Below are 17374 nucleotides of genomic sequence, written 5' to 3' on the forward strand. Positions count from 1 at the left end.
TTCTCTTTGTTTACCAAAATAACAACAACAACCCCCCCACGCCTCTCCCCCCTCTCAGTCTCCACCCCCCAGACGCTTTCTTTCATAATTTCAGAAACCAACAGAATAATTCTTACAATCACCATATTTAGTAAATTCCTTTTTTCTGCGCACGCAATTCCTCTCCTTCCTGCGTATGATTAGATCTCGTTATCTCTCGTACTGTGTGTACACGAGAGCCAAGGCTTGTGTGGGGGGGTGTATCTGTGGGGGATATGCGCGGGGGCAGGGCTGTATTTGCGTGTGTGCACCTACACGAGTGTAGACTTATTTCAACGCCAAATAAATAATTTTCAAGGGAGATAACTATGGCAAAAATAATTGTAGTTGTTTCCCTTTAAAGTTACTTTTAATCATGGCAACAGTTTTTCTTTCTTTTGGACCGTAATATTCTAAATATATTTTGGGTTTACTGTGTCAATACTTTACATTAAACGTATTTGCTTACGAATCGTCGGAACCTACAACACTGGCACTGGATTCTACAGAAAATCTATAGATATAAACGCAAAAATACTTTATAATATTTCTCGTGTGTTGTTTAGTGAATATATTTTAACCAGCACGTTTCTCGTCATGCTAGAGCACTTTCCAACGGTACAAAAGTTCGCTGACGATTCCAGTGTCTAAATTGTGCACCGAGATGTGCAACCACAATATTCATACTTGATCTGGAAATCTATTAAGGACACTAAAATAGGACTTCCTTCCTACATGTCGAATTGCCTTATTGTCGACTTTCATCTATCTCAGGAGACGATCGGAATTTTAATTCATTCCCAACTTTAGGCTTTTAGTTATGTAAAGTCAAGTTCCTATTTTAGTCTACTAAATAGTGGTTGCAATACATAAAAGACTGAACGGGTTAAATTTTAATCCGTAGCACCAAATGGAAGACGTTTAATGTATCGAACACTGAAGGAAAAAAATTTGGTCTCAACGGGATTCGAAATCAGAATATAAGAAGAACCAGACTAAATGACTCACTTTGAATTATTAAACAAAGGGGGACTTACCCCGACCTACCTTCTCTCTCTCTCTCTTTCTCCCTGCACAGACAGAAAAAGTGGGGTGAACACGAGTGGAAGGTCTGCTGGATCAGGGGTGGGTTGAGGCTAAGCAATATTTGAACACCTGGGTCTTAGATAGATCACTTTAATGGGACCACTTTGTGGTAAGTACTTGGGCCGGGTCTCCTGCCTGGGGCTACCTTCCTTCCGTTATTCTGACCCCACCACCACCAATACCACCAATACCAGTGCTTTTCTCTTCCTTTCAGTAACACGCACACACACACACTCACACACACACACACACACACACACACACACACACACAAACGTTTGTTAGCCAAGTAATGCAGGGGTGGTAACTCCTTTTCTATTTGTTCCAACTGACGTAATTAAAAGCGACACCTCGACGTGGCTGGTATTCCATCTCAAACTGAAACGAGCAGGTCTCGACTGCAGGGACGGTAAGCGCCCCGACGCAGTTACCCTCTTCTCATTCGAGGGAGGCAGGTCCCTAATCTGAGACGTGACGTGCATCGATACGTTCTCCGGCTTCGACATTGCAGCATCGGCTGCAAACCTGGGTGTCGCCTCCTGTGACGAGGGGAAGAGAAAAAAATCAACAAATATAGGGGCCTGGCCGGCTGCTACCAGTTTGTTCCGGTCACCGTTGAGACGTCGGGTTTTCTCGAACCCTGTTCTACTGATTTCCTTCACAAAATAGGGATAACAACCGCCTATCGGTGAAATGAGCACCGCGAGGTGGCTGCGCCAGCGAATGTCGTGGCCATTGGGGTCATTACCGATGGACGCATCTGAGTACACCATTTGTTCCGGGTGGTAGGTCGACCCCTCCCTCTCCATATTGTGCTGCGTTACTTCTTCCTTCCTTTTTTTTCTTTTCCCTTTTCCTCGTTCTTTTCTTTTCTTTTCTCTGCATTTAATTATTATAAAATAAAATCTCTTCTGTTGTATTTTTGTCTGCAGAAATAAAGCTTTTCTTATGATTTTTTGCAATTAATTTTGTTGAAAGGGGTGGATGTATGTGGTGGGTGAAGGGAGATTTCTTTTGTTAAATTTGGGTGGTTGCTTATTGAAGAGCTGGATGAAACTGGGTGGAGCATCTTTTTCCCTTTAATCCCAAAATGGTAAGGTCATACTCGAAGGATAATTTGCTGCAATTTCTAGTTAGTCATTTGTCCCGGCTCTTTTTGATGAGAAGGAACGAAAGCCGTCCGTCGGACTCGGTTGATGGAGATGTGACGTGACAACAAAGACTCAATTCAGTCTTTGACAGATCAGGATGGGTGCGTACTGCGCGGTTCCAAACAAATGTGTGTGACCTTCCCACAGTTCTTTGCCAAACTCTTCAGTTAAAGCGGTAGGCCACAGAGAATTATGGACTGTAGTACCTACCTCGACGGTCTGCCGCAACTCTCTAAAGGAGGGGCTAGGCGCTGTGAAAGGCCAACAACAGCAACTAAGATACGAGAAGTATTGAGTGTCTGCGTAAATGACAAATCGCCCGGTTTGGATGGTCTGCCCTGAGTTTTATGGTTATATACCAGATGTGTTTGGTGACCTCTTGACAAATGTCTATCGCAACTGGCGATATGAGCGTAATGTCATCCGCATCTGCTGACACAGCTCTCCCGCACCCAATTCAAAAAGGAGGCCTCTTGGTTCCTGAGCAAAGGCTCGAGTGCCAGAACGTACAGAGGAGATGAAAAAGGACCCCACAGACGGGAGGGGCTGTGTGGTAAGTAGCTTGCTTACCTCTGTCGTGGAAAGACGTGGTTTTTTTTTTGGCGGTGAGTCAAACGTTTTGTTGCACGTGGATAATTTTTTCTATTGGAATTGTTGTCTATTGTTGAATATTTTCGAAATGTTGAACATTGTTGAACTTTGAAAGTTTTTGTGCTTTTTCCCGGTGACGGGAGAAAGTAATTGTTGAAATATTGAACTTATTAATATTGAACTTATCAATATTACTAATATTGAACTTATTAAAGCCGTTGTAGGCTTTATTGTCGTGCCCCCCACCACCACCAGCGGGGGTGGCATTTGAACTGTTATCCTCATTAAGAGGGAAAAAATATCATAGGTTTCCCGTTTTTGGGGATAAGCAATTTATTATTGCGAGAAAAATTAAATTTTAGCCGTTGTAGGCTCTATTGTGGCATCCGCCACTAGCGTGGACGAGATTTGAACTCTTGTCCTCGTTGTGAGGGAAAAAAAAATATATTATAGGTTTCCCGTTTTTGGGGGATAAGCAATTTATTATTGCGAGAAAAATTAAATTTTAGCCGTTGTAGGCTCTATTGTGGCATCCGTCACTAGCGTGGGTGAGATTTGAACTGTTGTCCTCGTTGTGAGGGGAAAAAATGTTATAGGTTTCCCGTTTATTGGGATTCTATATTTTATTATTGTGTTTAAAAAAATAATTAATTTCGAACGTTGTAGGCTTTGTTGCTACGTCTCGCCCCCCCCCCCAGCTGGGGTGGGATTTGAACTGTTGTCCTCGTTAAGAGAAAAAAAAAAGTAAAAAATTATAGGTTTCCCTTTTTCTGGGATTAAATTGTGTATCATTTATTTCGAACGAATTATGTCGGTCGAAATAATCCCAGAAACGAACCAGCTGCATGAGCCAGCAAAAGAGTTCGCGGCAGGAGCCTCTGTATTTTCTAAGAATATTGTTATAGAAACGGAGCTTTTTGAGAGAATGAAAGAGGAGGGTGGGGATATAAAGATCTCACCCTCCCCTCGTGTTGAAAATCGGAAGAGAGGTCGAGTCGCGTTTTTACTGTGCTTCTGTGAGTAGCTTTTTTAATTGTTGATTTTGTAAAAGTAATTGTTATTGTTAAACGGTTTTTGGTATTTTTGTCTGTCTGTGTTGAGACAGACAAGGAAGAAGCCGTCTGCCCCTCTCTAAGGGAGAGATGGCCAGACGAAGTATGTTCGAAAGTGTGTCGGATGTATCGACTTCTGAAGAAGAACTTGAAAAGGCGATAAAGAAAATGGACAAGCAATTAGGCAACACCTACGCAGGAGCGACAAGAACGGAGGAAAGAGAAATAGACTTGGCCAAGTTGCCAAGCTACCAGGCATTTATTAAAAAGGTCGGCGGTGAAGTGGAGTTGTCACCGCCACCAAAACGAGGAGAGTGGCATGAACGAAGGAACATCACGTATCGGGTTTATGCCAATGAAAAAAAGAAAATAGAAGTCGTCCGTATGGAGACAATAGAAGAAGCATTAAAAAGAACGGAAGAAGAGGTTATATTCTTGGCAAGAGGCATAAATTTCGGTACCGTGGTGATCCAATTCAAGAATGAAAGTGTGGCGAGGAAAATGGCAGCGAGGACGGTGAAGACAGAAAAGGTGTTCCTTCTGTCCTCGTATCTGGGTAGAAAAACTACTCGGATCAGGGTGGAGGGGATACCTCCTAATGTTGACGGAGAGTGGATAGTGGCAGCCGTAATCAGTGGATGTGAGGAAGAAGTTGACATCCTCCATGCTACAGTGAAAGATGAAGGCTGGAAGGGTGCAGTTTTGGAATTAAACGTGCAAGCAGAGGCTGAAATATTGGAACAATTGACTGAGAATATCAGAATGGGAAGTGTTATAATGAGAGTGTGGGTGGAGGGCAGAGCTCCGTGCTGCTACAAGTGTGGCCTGAAAGGTCACATAAGAGCTGACTACCCTCCCCCATCAAAGGAAATTGATGCGGAACCTCAAAGAGAGGTAGTGGCCAACGAGGAAGAGCAGAAATCAACGAAGAAAGACACAACGGAAGAGGAGGAGGTACGAAAAGAATGGGAAGAAGGCAGAAGAAGGAGGAAGAGAAGAAGGAAAAAAATAAATAGTGCTGAACCCCAATCCACCCCAACACCACCCGCACCATCTGAGGCCCACCATTCTCCTGCAGACAGTGAACCCACCCGATCCCCACCAACAAGAAAACAAAAAAAGAAGAAGCAAACAGACAAGATACCACAAAAAATCCTAGGCTCAATTTTTTAGGTATTTCGACCAATAAAGATGTAAAAGAAATATTGAAAGACTATCACTGGTGTTGCAAGGAGGGTTATAGGTACGGCGTAATCTCGGAAGACTGGATAGAAGAATTCGTGGGAAAATGTACAACGAAAAACCATGAAATGCATAGACTTGAATTGGGTGACGAGATGATGACGGAAATGGAAAGGAGATTTGCGACGAAAATAGAGAGAAGTGTGTATTTACGATAAAGTGTGAAGCACAGGTAAGTGATGCTAGCGGATGGGGCCGCCATTAGCATCACTTTCATCTCTCATTTTCATATTTCATCTTTTCATATTTGTGTAATTGTGGTGTTTTATGTACCCAGTGTTTGTATTGTCCCCTCTGTGTAGCCCTTTATGGGTAATAAAGAAACGAAATCTGAAGAGAAGGACAGTCGTTTACAAAACGTACTGTCCTTCATCGAAGAAATTCAAGCACTTCGAAAAGTGCGAAATAGAAAAATGCCTGGCCCTTATATGGAAAGATATAAAATACATAGCGAGGGGCCGGGCATATGGAACAATAGAGGCCAGATTTGAGACGGCCGAAAAAACCCAAGAGCACTCAGTGAGTCCTCTGAAAACGAAGGAGGTGGTGCTGCTACTAACATACATGGGAAGGAGAACAGCCCGCGTCCGAATAAACGAAGTACCACCAGAAATTGAGGCAAGGGAGGTGATGGCCGCCCTGTTGTATAACAGGACGGACGAAATCCCCTTCCTCCAAATTACATGCACTGCCCCACAAAATTAGCGATTATTCAAGGAACGCAACAAGACATCGAAATTCTGCCAGAAAGAGTGCTCTTGGGGGAAGATATTGCCCTCAAGATTCAAGTAGAGGGCAAAAAGCCCACGTGTTTCGAATGTGGCAAAAAAGGCCACATTCGCGTAGAATGTGAAAAATGGAAGAAAAAAATAAGTGCGCAGACATCAGGCCCTTCAACTGCAGAAAAAGACCCCAAACCCGCACACAAATTATCCCCCACAGAAACAAATACTCCCACCCCACCATCAGTGGAACCCGCTCCCAAACAAAACACCCCAAAATCCCAAGCCATGCACACACCGGTCCCGACAGAAACAAATGCACCCACCCCCTCTGAAGTAACAACTCTTCTGGAAGACACCATGGAGGTGACCGAGGGGGAGTTCAAGGCACCCAGCAAAAAGAGAACACATTCACCTTCCCCATCCATATCCCCCCACAAAGAAAAAAGAAGAAAAGCAGCACACCACAGAGAAAAAAAGATCCCGCTCCACTGTCCCAGAAGAGAAAATAAAAAAGAACAAAGACGGAACAAAAACCCTGGTAAAGTTTGATACCAGGGATAAATATATTATGGACATTTTAAAAAAGCACCACACCGTGGAGCTGTTGCAGCATCCCGAAGGCACGGAAGGGAGATGTGCCTGGATATCAGAAAAATTGTATAATGAAATGAAGGGTAGGCATCCGAGGACCATCACGAACATCCCGGACCTTCCGTGGTAGTTGAAGAAGTAGGAGGAAAGGACTGCCTCACGTGTGGTGAGGTCAGCCCCAGCATCACCAATAAAAGGAAAAGTCAAAGAGTAAGTAGAACCCTTGCATTTCTTTTGTTTTAAATGACTGCACTTAACCTTGGATGTTTGAATGTGCGTGGTCTGAGCTCGAAGTGGAAGCAAGCTTGTTTCCTCGATGACCTCAGATCACACGATATGCATGTGATGGTTGCTATAGAGACCAAGCTGGGTAGTCTACAAGCCTTCTCGCCCCTCCTGAATGACTATGAGAAAATCATGTCTCCGAGCCGGACCGGAGGGCGAGGGGGTGTAGTTAGTAGTAGTGGTTCGAAAAGGCTTGGCTCTGCAGACAAGTACAGTCTATGTAGACCCAGAAGGTGGGCTGGTCGGCCTTGACGGGGTGCAACCTAGAGTCAAGAAAGAAAACCAAGGTCAGACGCTTGGCCTCTGGAATGTCACCAGGCGCTCACTGCTCTCATACCAGTTAGATGATACGGTCAATAAAGGGTCTGCGGTAGCTCTATGTAGAAATCCAGGGATGGATAAGGGCGATGACTTTCTCCGGGAAACTCTAGACCTCGGCGACGATGAATTAGCAGCTGGCCCCTTTCGGAGGAGTTTCGCTGAAGTCCATTTATTTTGGCTCCCCATACCCCACCCCCATCCACCCGTCTTTCCTTTTCTACTCTTTATACAAACTTTAAAACAAATCTTAAAATTAATATAACAAGAGTTATTTCCCTTGCATTACTCGTCAGGAAAGTGAGCGCGCGCGCACGTGCGTGTGTGACATAATTTTACTTGTGCTCGTCAAGATGGGAGGGACAGCTCCCCATAACTCTAAGATGCGTGGGAGGAAGAGGGGGAGAGACAGCGAAACCTGGAGACACGTCCAAAATACAACAGTTGGAGGATTTCAGTAAACTCTCGTGTTACTGTTTAAACATAAATTCTAGAACTTTTGAAAGGCATCCCTTGTATGTATGTATGTATGTATGTATGTATGTATGTATGTATGTTTGTATGTATGTATACATGTATGTATGTATGTATGTATGTATGTATGTATGTATACATGTATGTATGTATGTATGTTTGTATGTATGTATACATGTATGTATGTATGTATGTATGTATGTATGTATGTATGTTTGTATATATGTATGTATGTATGTATGTATGTATGTATACATGTATGTTTGTATGTATGTATGTATGTATGTATGTAAGTATGTATGTATGTATGTATGTATGTATGTTTGTATGTTTGTATGTATGTATACATGTATGTATGTATGTATGTATGTGTGTATGTATGTATGTATGTATGTATGTATGTATGTATGTATGTATGTATGTTTGTATGTATGTATGTATGTATGTATGTGTTTGTGTGCGCGCGTGCTTGCGTGTGTTTCATTTACTTTCAGCCTTGTAGTAATCCCACCGTGGGGTCTGTGCCGTTGCTGGAGCACCTCCTCTGTATTTACTACTGCTACAATACTCCTTCAGTTTCCAGTGTCTGTGTTTCTTGCCTTAAGGTCGGTTCATTAGGGACCTCAGCTTTGAAAGTACCCAGGTGCTTCTTCAATACATCTCAATCCACTTCATATAAGTTTCTGAGTTTCTTTACCAAAATACGAAAAAGTTGTGCCGTAATTTTTAACCCTGGGCAGTTTCGGTTTCTGGTCTTGATGTCGATAGGGAGTGCGGGACCTTCGACTCTATGCAATGACGACCGCGATTTGGTGCGAGTCCTTCGAGGATCTTCCATCTTATACATCACTACATATCTTCTCCGCTTTCTTTATAAAAGTGTTATGTGTACACACACACACACACACACACACACACACATGGAGAAGGGGGGAGGGAATAAAAACTGGAGGGTTCAAGTGAATAAAGAAAGTAAGAGAGAGAGAGAGATAGACTTCCGCTTGATACGGTGACAAGGAATAATTTGTGAAACCTTTATTCCTTCTCTCTCTCTCTCCCTCCTCCCACCTTCTCTCCCTCTCTTCCCATTCCTCCCACTCCCTCACTCCGTCTCTGTCTCCCCATCCAAAGTCCCGGTGTCTTTCTCTGTCTGTCACACTTTCTCCACATCAGCAGCGACAGACAGATGTGGTTGGTACACAACAGCTGACACCCTCCACCACCACCACCATTGTTGTGGTGGCAGCGACGGAGGCGGAGGGTCTGCTGATGGCGGCGATGGTGGTCTTGTTAGACAACTTACATCAACAACAAGAACACTAACAACTTCATCGAACATCAGCCAAGCGCCATAGTCATCAGCAGCAGCCAGATTAACAACAACATCAATCAGATCACACACACACACACACACACACACACACACACACACACACCGCCTCCATCGCCGCCATAAAAACGGTGGAGGCCGCTTTGACAAACCTAGGAATTAACAAGGAAGGATATAATACAAGTTAATACCTGCTACTACTACCACTACTACTACTGTTATTACTGCTGCTGCTGCTGCTACTGCTGCTGCTGCTGCTACTGCTGCTACCACTATTACTACTACTGTTACTACTTAGAAAGTGCAGCCAAATCCCACGTTTCCTTTTTTAAGAAGAACATTTTGGATAACACAAAAGTGATTGAAATATTACACACGGAGAAGTTGAGAGTGGAACGGATTCGATGACAGGTCTAGGACTGACCAAGGGCTAAAAAAACAACAACAACTACTACTAATACTACTACTACTACTACTACAAATCAGGAAGGGAAGAAAGAAAAGAGTTTCGAACTGAAGGTAAGTCAGCGCCACTTTTCTCGTCTGTTCCCGTCGAACTGTTTCCGATGATTGTGCGGACAAGCATGGCACCCACAACATCACGTATCTCCGTCGTCAACATAACCATGTATAAGCGAGAAAGAGATAGAGAGAGAGTAGGGAAAGAGAGAGACTAAAGTGTCTAGACGAAATCGAAGAATTGCTGAGAGTTTTGTGTAACTATATACGGTGTCGGAATATATATATGTGTGTATATAGATACACACACACACATATATGCATATATATAATTATATAATACACATATCTTATATATTTGGATAAAAAAACACAAAACTTTTATACATGTATATATACACTTATATATACTTCTATATATATATATATATATATACATATATACATATATATATATATGTATATATATATATATATATATATATATATATATATATATACATAACATATGTACATCCATGATATCTCTATTAATGTTTTTAGGTGGGCAGGAGACAATATAAACACGGATGCATGTATAAATACATATGTAGATATATGTGTACGTCTATGTATTTATATATGTGTGTTTGTGTGTTTGTGTGTGTGTATTTTCGTACGTACGTATGTATATGCATATATGGGGAGGGCTTGTATCAATGTGTGTGTGTGTGTATAAAAGAGGAAGAAATAAATGCTTCTGATTTCCTTTATCGGTCTTTGTTTCAGCACGTTCTTGTGTGTGTGTGTGTGTGTGTGTGTGACAAAGAGAGAGAGAGAAAGAGAGAGAGACAAAGTCTACTTTTATATATATGTGTGTGTATGTCTATATTTACACATACACACATGCTTACGTATGCTTACACATACGTAATACGTGCATACAAAGGTAGACATCCAAGCTTACGTACATACACACACGCACATACACACATACACATACACACATACATACATACATACATACATACATACATACATATACACACACACTCTCACGCATGTAAACAGACGCATGCACACACAAAATCACGCACACACACACACACACACACAACTGTCAGCGGGGGATGTTTTTATGGATTTTAATTTCGTGGAAACGAAACTTTAAAACTTCGACATTTACGGCTGAAGAAACGACAACAACAAGAACAACACGAAACTAACAACAGACGTGTGTGAATGTTATATATGTATGTAGATGTATATATATATATATAATATATATATACAAGTACATAAGTAGATAGATAGATAGATAGATAGATAGATAGATAGATAGATAGATAGATAGATAGATAGATAGATAGATAGATAGATAGATAGATATTATTCAAATTGCCGCAGGCGTGGCTGTGTGGTAAGAAGCTTGCTTCCCAACCACATGGTTATGGGTTCAGTCGCACCGTGTGACACCTTGGGAAAGTGTCTTCGACTGTAACTTCGAACCGACCAAAGCTTTGAGAGTGGATTTGGTAGACGGAAACTGAAAGAAGCGTGTGTGTGTGTGTTGTGTGTTGTTACGTTTAGGTGTCCGTAACTTAGCTGTTCGACCTAAGATATCGACAGAATAGGTACCAGGCTTTAAAAAAAGAAGTATCGGTATCGATTCATTCGACGAAACAAATTCTTCGAGACGGTGCCCCAGTATGGCCGCAGCCTAATGACTGAAACAAATAAAAGATTACACATACACACACACACACACACACACACACACACATTTGTATATATAGCTAAAGATACAAATATGCATGTATATACATATGTAAATATATACATCCCGCCCCCAGATGTACTCGTCTTTAACAACTTCCGGTTTCGCGGTAAATACAGTTGCCAGCATATACACGCTGTCGACATGTGAACATCTGTGCTGCACGAGTGTATAGTTGTTCAAATATTTACATGTTTACCATGTAGACATCAGGTAGAACAGAGAGTGTAAAGTGGTATGGACGTGTGTGTGTGTGTGTACAGTTTTGAACCATATATATATATATATATACATATATACATATATATATATATATATATATATATATATGTATATATACATATATACATATATATATATACATATATACATATATATATATATATATATTATATATATATATATATATATATATATATATATAATACGAGGCTGAGTCAAAAAGTAATGCCATTTTGTTTTAGGTCAGGTATAATTGCCAACACAGGAACATGTATCATACATCAAAATGAAGCTGGTCCTCTGTGGATCACATCCCTACATCTCAAAAACATAGTCACCGTTTCTCTCAATAACAATGTTCCACCTTCGAATGAAAGCATGTATCCCTGCCCCGTAAAATTCTGTTGACTGTTCTTTGAGCCACTTCTTCACTACAGTTTTCACTTCATCGTCAACAGATTTACCGCCTTCAGACTATCATCTCTTCGGCCCCATGAAAGAGGTTTGAGAGGCAAACATTATTCCAGTGAGGAGGGAGTGAAGAAGTGGCTCAAAGAACAGTCAACAGAATTTTACGGGGCAGGGATACATACTCTCATTCGAAGGTGGAACATTGCTATTTAGAGAAACGGTGACTATGTTGAGAAGTAGGGATGTGATCCACAGAGGACCAGCTTCATTTTGATGTATGATACATGTTCCTGTGTTGGTAATTATACCTGACCTAAAACAAAATGGCATCACTTTTGGACTCAGCCTCGTATATATTATATATATATATATATATATATAATATATATATGTATATATATATATGTATTCTTTATCCTTTTATTCTTTTACTTGTTTCAGTCATATGACTGCGGCCATACTAGAGCACTATATATATAGGCGCAGGAGTGGCTGTGTGGTAAGTAGCTTGCTTACCAACCACATGGTTCCTGGTTCAGACCCACTGCGTGGCACCTTGGGCAAGTGTCTTCTACTATAGCCTTGAGCCGACCAAAACCTTATGAGTGGATTTGATAGACGGAAACTGAAAGAAGCCCGTCGTATATGTGTGTGTGTGTGTGTGTGTGTGTGTGTGTGTGTGTGTGTGTGTGCGTGTGTGTGTGCGGTCTGACTGAGGAGTATGCTAATATATGTTTTGTAAATATGCATGCGTGTATAGTACGTATATATTATATATGTATGTTACATGCATGTATGTGTATGCATGTATGTATATGTATTTACACGTATTGATATAAATATGCGTAATGTGTACACATACATATATATGTATATTATTCATATATGTGTGTAGGAACCATGATTCTATTTTATAGATTCAATGTTTAAGGAAGCAAAACCCGGCTCCCACGAACTCAGCTCTTCTCCTGAAACGGAATCTTACGACTATTTAACCGCAGTTTTTCGCCGATATTTTCTTTGTGTTGAATAGTTTTGGATGAAAATTGTTTGGTGACAAAAGACTCTTATGGGAAACGTTAGGTCAAAGAATTAGGCACTGGTCAAACTCATCATGTGGCTTGAGCTGCTCCTCTTTAAACCTATGCCAAGATTTAAATATTCACATACACTTGCTATCTTTTATCTTTTTCTTGTTTCAGCTATTAGACTGCGGCCATGCTGGGGCATCGCCTTGAAGGATTTTTAGTCGAATAGATCGACCCCGGAACTTATTTATATTTTAAGATTAGTACTTATTCTATCGCCGTCTTTTGCTGCACCGCTAAGTGACGGGGATATATTGATAAATTCATAAATTTGTATGCGATATATATTATATTAAGTATAAATATAATTATATACATGATAAATAATATATTCGAAATAGAAATAATGAAATACGTAAAAGTGTAAGTAAATGAATGATTGAAATAATTCGGCAGAGAATTCGTAGCGGATCAGATCGATAGTAATCGATTAACATCAATTGGAAAAATGTGTAAATAAAGGCATAAATGTACACATGTGGAACACACATGTAGCTTATGAAGTGTGTCCATGTTTATATTTGTACATAAAAATCCTGATACCCTTATATATATATATATATATATATATATATATATATATATATAAGGATGAGATCGTTAATTTAAAATAAACCGATCCCTAATTTATAATTTTAATATATATATATATATATATATATATAATATATATATAATATATATATATATATATAAATGTATGTGTCCTTTTTCAGTGTGTACAAATAACAAGGAAAAAATAAATAAATAGTTACCAGGGTAACAAAAATTCACGTATGGTATTACGTAAGAGGTATTACAGCCTACTTATGAAGGTAGAAATTCCAGGGTTAAGGGAAATGCTTTTATATAACATGGACAAATTAAGAAATGGAGTGAAACACAGGTGTTATTCAAATCATTTATACTTCCAACATATGTTTCGAAGAAAGCATTGAGATTATTCCGGAGGGAATACAAATGATGTAAAACAATGCAATCATCTCGTCGGGGGGAAAATAGGAACAAAAACACATCAATAAGCCATTTTAACAGAATGTGATTACTGAGTAAATGATGGAGAGTGACGCTGGCAAGTTATTTTTTAGGAAAAAACCGTTAAAAGATTTAAGGTCAAAGGTAATTTAGAGAAGGACAAACAGAGAATTAAGAGAGGAAAAATATAGTTTGATAGATGAATAGGAATAAAGTTTAAAAGCGTGGAAATAGATTTATTTAGTGGAAATGAAATGTAAGAAGATATGGCTTCTTACATTTTCTGCAGTATTTTAAATGATTTTTTTGTTGCATGTAAGTAATTTATTCAGTAGATAAAACAGAATAAATTAACTTTACATGCTTTAAGTTACGAAACAATTTGACGGGGTATCTAAATTTTCTTATAGTTCAATAAAATTCCATGAAACTATTTGTGTGTGTGTGTGTGTATTGTGGTTGTTTACTTCTAATGCAGAGTTTGGCCACCTCCTCTACCTCCACCTTACAACCATCATAGCATCTGATGTGGCTTTTAAAACCTGACTATGTTCAGGAAAGACACCCACATAGATTGCACATCCGATTTGCAGTTGAGTTCTGATCTTTGTGGATCTTAAAATGTCTTTTGAGGCCTCCATTAGATTTACAAACCTTCTCTGGCATACATTGCATTGAAGGGTGTGCACAGACATAGAGGCGGAATAGTTGGTGAAATCGGCATGGGTTATATATATTAGCGCATGATGTAACACACACACACACACACACACCACACACACACCACACACAAACATATATATAACATACTATATATACACACAATATATATATATATTATATATATTATATATATACACACATATATATATATATATATATATATTATATATATATATATATACGTATATATATATATACACATACATACATACATACACACATACATACACCTACATAGATGTATATTAATATACATATATATGAGTATATGTTTGTATACGTGATGTAGTATGTGTTTGTGTAGAGGTATGTGTGTATGTAAGTGTGTGGTGTGTGTGTGTGTGTAACACCCTCTCCCAAATCATTCGCCTATCCCTCATATGTAAGAAAGGATGGTAACTGGACGAACCCATATTTCACTCCCCCTCCCTCCATCACTCTGCCTCCCCTCCTTCAGAAGCACTTCTTATATATATATTATAATATATATATATATATATATATATATATATATATATATATATATATAATATAAGGGTTACATCAGACCTTCTTGTACCCGATATCCTCTACTCTCTCCCTCTTACTATTACCCAATCTCCTCCCCCTATTGTTGTCCCCCCCGCCTCCTTCCGTCCAGCTTTTCCTTTTGTCATCGTCCCCTTCTCCCTTCTATGCAAACTCTTTCTCTTTCACGTCCTGTTCAGCGAACGAACATAAAAGAGTAATGAAGGAAGGAAGGAATATTTCTAGCTTCATGACTGAGCATCGGGGGGGGGGGGCGATCTCCACCCGTTGCCTGTTCATACTTTCTTCAGCACGAAAAGGGGTCAATGAGCCCGGAGTTCCCTTCCACCCCGATTTACTATCAGAATTCATTCCCTTCGCCTCCTCCTCCTTCCTGCCCCACAGGCAGTAAGGGCTTCGACTCGAAGTCGCCCTCCTTGTCTGGTTGCCATTCTCATCCCAGATCGTCCACCCACATCACCGCCAGTGTGAATGTGGACAGAGTAGTATCTTCCACCTTGAGCCCTTCCCCAGGTGTCCTTCCCCTTGTGCCCTCCCCTTTGAGTCCTTTTCATGTGCCCTCCCTCTTGTACTCTCATCAGAGACATAAATTAGCAAAAACTAAGGGTTTCCCCACTCCCAGTAGGCTTACGGCAAGCTGGACCCTAATCCGCAGTTTTAAGTTACTGCACTGTTGCTACATTCGTTGACCCTGCACTGGGTTCTTCCATCGTTTGAGGGGTATTGCATGTTAGCCTTGTGAACGACCTGGCATAAATGGGACTAATGAATACCCTGTAAAATTTTACAGGGCACAAGATACCGCAACTGATGTTGATACCACGAAAAAACATGCCCAGTACACTTTGTTAGATGGTTGGCGAACAAGTGAAGATGATGTAGGGCTGAAAGGAGCGTTTTGTTTTGCCGAGGTTATGACAACCCCTATAGTGTTGGTGTTATGAAAAAATGTACCCAGTACATTTTGTATTGTAGGTTGGGATACGAAAGGGCACCCAGCCGTTGAAACTAAATCAGAAATAAACACTACGATGGATTGGATTGTGTGGCCGGAGACACGGCTCTGAGTAGATGAGAATGACATGGTTGGAATCCCTTGATATCATATATATATATATCTACTTGGTCAGAAGCGACCTGAGTTTAAACACCAACCTTCTGAATACTGGCGGCCTTAAGAGAGCAGCAGACGACTCGAATAAAAGCGAATGGCTGACCTAGAAGTTGAAGGAAGGAAAGAGAAAGACCTCTCAACTTTTCTTCTCTTTTCATCTTTTATACAATCTACTGTAAGCAGTGAAACCACACACAAACACACGCACGCACACACACACACACACACACACACACACACACACATATAAATAGATTCGTACATGCGTACACACGAACGCACACACACACACACAAGGTAATCTCTTTCACTCTTCCTCTCACTCTCTTCATCTCCTCCTCACACTCTCTATCTTCCTCTCTCCCTTTCTCTGTCCCCCTCTCTCTCTATCTTCCTTTCTTTTCTTCCCGTCTTTCTCTCAGCCCCCACCCCACCATTCAGTGCCACCGTCTCCCTTCCCCGATCTCTCTCTCTCACTTTCTCCCTCTTCCTGTCTCTTCCCCCCTATCCAACATTCATCTTCCTTCTCCCACACTCCTCCCTATCTCTCCTCCCCCTTCTCTCTCTGTTGACCAATCCATTACAACAAACAACAACACTCCTGGTTTCCTTTTTATTTCTTAACCATTTCCCCCCTCCCATCCCCCCCACACTCGCACAGACATACTTTATCCTGACAGACACATACATACACACGCACCTATAAACATACATATATATACAGACAGACAGACAGACAAACAAATAAACAGACGGACAGACAGACGGACAGACAGACAGACAGACAGACAGATAGATATATAGATAGATAGATCGCATTGGTGGTTCAGGAAATCTGAAGTGGTGGCCATCAGACTGAGCCATCGAATGTATGTGCATGAATACATGGACGTACACACACGTATATGAATACATAGGCACCCCACGAACAAGCACATCCACACACACATTATTTGTGTCAATGTGTTTTTATCTTTATTGTCAAGTTTATTGTAACACGGTCGGTCAATGATTACCTCCGTACACCCATACACACACACACACACACGTGTACATTGGTGGTGAAGTACGGGTGGGAATACACGGGTGCGTATATTCATTTGTGTGTATGTGGGTGTATATAGGTGTGTGGAGAGGAGGTTGAAAGTCTAAATAAGGACAAAGTATCTGTGGAGAGATATCGGGGTCGAGGTTTTATTGTGCGTATATATATATATATATATATATATATATAT

Source organism: Octopus sinensis, linkage group LG25 (genome assembly GCF_006345805.1).
Source record: "Octopus sinensis linkage group LG25, ASM634580v1, whole genome shotgun sequence".
NCBI classification, from domain to species: Eukaryota; Metazoa; Mollusca; class Cephalopoda; order Octopoda; family Octopodidae; genus Octopus; species Octopus sinensis.